The following is a 5523-nucleotide window of genomic DNA, read 5'->3' as shown; positions in this document are numbered from 1 at the left end:
ATCTCAACTCACTGCAACCCCCACCTCCCAGGTTCAAGTGATTCTCCTGACTCAGCCTCCTGAGTATCTGGGATTACAGGCATGCACCACCATGTCTGGTTAATTTTTGTATTTTTAGAAGAGATGTGGTTTTGCCATGTTGTCAGGCTGGTCTTGAACTCCTGGCCTTGAGCAATCCACCCACCTCAGCCTTCCAAAGTGCTGGGATTACAGGTGTGAGCCACCGTGCCTGGTGCAAAGGTAAAATTATATCATTGATACAAAAATATATACCTTGTAAATCCAAAGATCTGCTATAGCATAGAGCTACAACAGTTTGCCTATTATCCACAAGAAGAACCTCTAAGTACACCACAACACTCATAAGCCTATGGGCATCAATTTTGTGTCAGGTTGTCTTATAGATTTATTACAAAAGCATTTTTTTTCTCTGCCTCATGTTGCCTGGCTCTACTCTTTGCCCAGTCATATTTGAACATGTCCCAATTGCCTCTATAAAATATACATTTTAAAATTTCTATTTTGACATTTTTGTGCTATTTGGTTTTGTTAGTCAACTCCTATTTTTTACCAGCTTTGTTGAAGTCTAATTGATATACAAATAACTGCACATATTCAATGAGTACAATTTGAGGAGTTTGTGTACATGCAAATACCTTTAATACTATCATCAAAATCAAAATAATGGACATCTCTAACACCTGCCAAATTTCCTTTGTGTCCCTTTCTGTTACTTTTTGTTTGTTTTGGCAGTACTAACACTTAACACAAAATCTATCCTCTTAAATTTTGAAGTGCACAGTACTATTTTGTTAACTATAGGTGCTACATTGTACAGCAGATCTCTAGAATTTATTCATCTGGCATAATAGAATCTTTCTACCAATGGAAAAACAACTTTCCATTTCCCCTATACCACCTCCCACCCCTGGAAACCACAATTGTATTCTCTGTTTCCATGATTTTGACTATTTTAGACACATTCTGTAAGTGGAATCATGCAGTATTTGTCCTTCTGTGATCAGATTATTTCACTTAACATAATGTCCTTTAGGTTCATATATGTTATTGCATATGATGGAATTTCTTTCTTTTTCAAGGCTGAATAGTATCCCATTGTATGTATATACCACACTTTAAAATCTTCATCTGTCAACGGAAACTTCGCTTGTTTCCATACCTTGTCTATTGTGAGTAAGGCTATAATGAATATGGGAGTTCAGCTATCTCTTCAAAGTTCTGATTTCAGTTCTTTCAGTATATGTGTTAAAGTGCTGTATTAGTTTACTAGAGCTGCCATTACAAGAGTATCACGGACTGAGTAGATTAAACTGAAATTTATTTTCTCACAGTTCTGGAAGCTAGAAATCCAAGATCAAGGTGTCAGCAGGTTTGGTTTCTCCTGAGACTTCTTTTCTTGGCTTGTTGATGGCCAGCTTATCTTCTTCCTTTGTCTCCACATGGTCTTTCCTCTGTGTGTGTCTATGAGTCACAGACTCCTCATAAGAATACAAGTCATACTGGATTAGGGCCCACCGTAGTGACTTCATCTAATGTCAATTGTTTCTTTAAATTTCTATATCCAAATACAGTCACATTCTGAGGGACTAGGGATTAAGACTTCAACATACAAATTTGAAGGAAGGAGACATAATTCAGTCCATAACAACTACTGTGATACAAATGTACATAGAGCATTCCAGGTTAGTTGAAATTAAATGGAGTTTACAGGTTAGGTTTTTGGGTTAGTCGATATTAAATGGAATCCTAGAAAATGAAAAGGAGTTAGCTAAAAGATAACAATAGGGAGTAGCTGGGAAAGTAGAAAGGGCATATTAGGTAGAAGTAATAGCATATACACTGATTCTTTCAGAATGCTATCAGTAATGCATTATAAAGATAAAAAGTACGTGTGGCTATTTAGTGAACAGTTGGATAAACAGGTCTGGATATATTTTCTTTTCTTGTTTCTCTTCCTACCCTTTACACCCTTTAATTTTCTGAATAAAACTGCAATCTTAAAATTACAATTCTAGATTCATCTCACTCACACTAGTAGTTCCAGTTATTTCAACTATACTAGTAATGTCTATTTTTCTAGAGCTATCTCAAACGTCTCCATTGACTTCCCGGCCATTTAGTAAGCTGCCATCTAGCTGTCAGTTTTTGAATGTCCCAAGGATACCCCAAAGTGAAAACTAAAAATTTCAATTTCAAAAGTCTCTCTCTCTCTCTTTCTCTCTCTCTCTGTCTCCCCAAACCTGCTTCTTCTTGAGAATTCATTTTCTTATCAATGGTACCCCCATTTACTGAATAACTTAAACCATACTTAGGTATGGTTCTGGACTATTTATTTTTCCACACTCATCTCAAGTCAATCATTAAATCTTATGGGTTCTACTTATGGTTTAAAATCTATCTCTACCACACCATCCCGACATTTTGCTGAATAGTTGACTACTGGTTCCAGCAGTGATCTGATTTGGATTGATTGAGATCATGTATTCCACCAAGGCACATGGATAAAGAGTTCTGGACTCTGAATGAGTATATGATTATGATATTAATTTTTTCTCCAAATTCCTGATTTAATAAGGACCTGTTTATTTTGAGGAAAAAAGGTCCCAAATATCGGGCTGTTCACAAAAATATCCCACAGTATCAACTTTAGAGAACAAATCTTAAAACAGTAATGCTGATTACTTTTCTAAAAAATTACATTTGACATGCCAACTCTCATTCACAAAAACACATTGTTACATTTGTGTTGAACTGCCTCACACAGCAAACTTATGTGAGAATATAACATATATACTTTTAACTCAAGGATGGTTTCCGGTGCTACTCAAATAAAGGAGATTGACTCTGCAGTTAGGGAAGCAACTACTGAATTTATGTATGAATGAAAAGAACGGTACTCAATGCATAACAGAGATTATTTTGGAGACAGTTGATGATAACCATACATTCTTTTTATTGTTAAGTCATAAATAGGATTAAAATTTAAAATCCTATTTTTAAAATTTAAAAATAGGATTAAAAATTAAAAGCATAAATTACAAGGTAAGACTACAAAACTACAAAGAGCATCAAAGGAAGTGAAATGGGACTAGGCACAGGGCAATATTAATTAGTGGGAAGGGCAAGGATGTTGAGAACAGTGGGCATGCTCTGAAGGTACTAGGGGAGAGAATCCGGTGAAAGAGCTGATCTTACAAGCACCTAGGTAAAGAAATAACTGGATAATATTTCTAAACCCCACAATATGCTTCAGAGTCATCCTGGCCATTGGCGTTGTCTTTGTCATCTTCTCCGTCATCTTCTTCCTCAGCCTCTTGTTCATCATCCTTGATTAACTCTAGCTGGTCATCCCCCATCTTCATTATCATCATCATCCAACAGGTCCCCCTCAACAGAGTCATCTGCATCCCCCTGAGACTCCATCTTCACATTAGTCTTATCTTGCTTCAATGATCTGCTGCTCTGCTCCTCTTCTGACTTATCATTCTTCATCTCTACTGCTGGTTTGCTCTGTTCCTTTTCAATTTTTTTTTCATGTTTTTCAATAGACAATACACATTTTGTTTTATCTGGGTCAATTCCTTCTTCACAGCCTAAACGTCACCTCTGTTCAACTTTCCAGACTTGGGAGATCCCCTTGTCCACACAGAATTAAAGCCACTTTTGCCCCTTTGTGAGGTGTTTTCTAATGCACTCTGGCCTTTTGAGGACAAACAGCCCGAGCAATGGGAAGAGGAGGAGGAACACGTGCTAGGTAACTGTACATCCTATCATCATAATCCCGTTGAAAGTCATAGTCCATGTCAAAAGAGGAGCCATACATCTCTGCTGCAGTTTATTTTACACCCGCTTTTCCTCACTTTGCTTTTGGCTCTGCAGCCAGATTAATATTAAAGCCTGCCATTCTCCCCTGCCACAGCAGCCCGGGTGTCTCTCATTAACATACTGAACAAAGGCAAAGCCCTTATGAACAGAGCAACCCACAATTTTGTCATACTACAAAAAGATTGCCTCCACTTCAGACTTCTTGACCTCAAGAGTTCTGAGATTCTCAATAAACACACAGGAATTTATGGAATGAGGATCTCTCTTGTTGGTAACATTGCTAGCCATTGTGTTTGTAAGGTTTCTCCCAAAGCCAAAACTAGGATGGGGGAAGGAGAAGAGATTTGATTCTGAGTCTCCTACTCCCAGGTTCTATGTGGAGAAGGCTACTACGGCTCGCGGTTGGCAGTGCAGCCACAACCTCTCAGTCTTTGTTGCATCACAAAATGGCCAAAACTTAATTATTATTTATGATTACAATTTACGAAATGCACATGATGTGAATATTATCTCATAGTTGAATATCACCTCTATTTTGAAGAAGGTACTGAAGCCTAGATATGTTAAATAATTTGCCCAAAGTCACACAGCTAGAAAAGCAAAGCTGGAACTTAAAGTCAAATCATCCTGGTTTTGAAGCTCATGCTCTATTCACTAATCAAGACATCTACCATAATTAATTATCACTACATATGAAATATTCCCAATGGGGAAACAATTTTATGCCAATGGAAAAACTAAGTTTCTTCGAATTTTAATAGTAGAGTATATTATTGTAATTCTAGAAAAGCAGTATTTTTTTTTCTAAACTAAGCCATGTTTATTATATCTATGCTACAGAAATTTGCCATCTTAAATTTAGCCAGTGAGGCACCATGAAGAATATAATTTACAATATTGATAATTTCTTGATAAATGTATGTGTTCAAATGCCTTAAAATTGGAAATTAGTTTTTCCATGGTGGAGGAATAAAATGGTCTATAATATACATAGATGAGGAATAGCAGTTCACAGCCAAGGATCCCCAATTTTATTAAGAATAATCTCCCCTTAAATTAATCTTTCAAAAATTAATAATCGAAGCTATTTATTGCAGAAATATATTTAGGACAACTTCCATTTATTGTAATTAAAGTGATGTATTATCTTTCTAGTTTATTTGGCTGAGGATTTACTTGAAATTGAGGACAAATTGAAAATATGATTTACCAATATGTATGCTATTACAACATACTTTGTATTCTGAGGCTTAGAAAAAGTATATAAACTTTTTCAAATATCAGTGTTAAAAGAACCCTTGTTATACTACATATTTAACATTTGGGTTATTTAAAGCAGTGCAAGGTGTGGGAATTCATTCTAAAGCCAGTTATAAGTAGTATAGGGATGGTCTGAGCAAGTTAATCATCATCATTTATGAGAGAATCAGTGAAGGACTAGATTCCATGAAGCACATTTTTCTATGTGAGTCACTTATCAACTTGTAGAAGCAAAGTCAGAGATGTTTATCGCTCTGTGTATACTTCATGATTATAGAAATCAAGTTTTGTTGTTGTTTTGATAAAAAGGTGAAGTTTCTGTGAACACCGAGCTTGAAATTGGATGATGCTACTTGTTAGCTAAAGGAGCTTAGGGAAAGCCTTACCTTTCTCAAATTGAGGCTCAGTCTTCTCACC

General features: G+C 36.1%; 1 pseudogene; it reads right to left on the bottom strand.

The window, feature by feature from the left end:
• Window positions 1-3251: 3251 nt before the first annotated feature.
• On the bottom strand, window positions 3252-4137 carry LOC129024700 (heterogeneous nuclear ribonucleoproteins C1/C2-like; annotated as a pseudogene).
• Between the last annotated feature and the right edge of the window lie 1386 nt (window positions 4138-5523).

Source organism: Pongo pygmaeus, chromosome X (assembly GCF_028885625.2).
Source record: "Pongo pygmaeus isolate AG05252 chromosome X, NHGRI_mPonPyg2-v2.0_pri, whole genome shotgun sequence".
Lineage (NCBI taxonomy): Eukaryota > Metazoa > Chordata > Mammalia > Primates > Hominidae > Pongo > Pongo pygmaeus.
The sequence above is the reverse complement of the archived record's forward strand: the minus strand, read 5'-3'. Positions and strand labels throughout refer to the sequence as shown.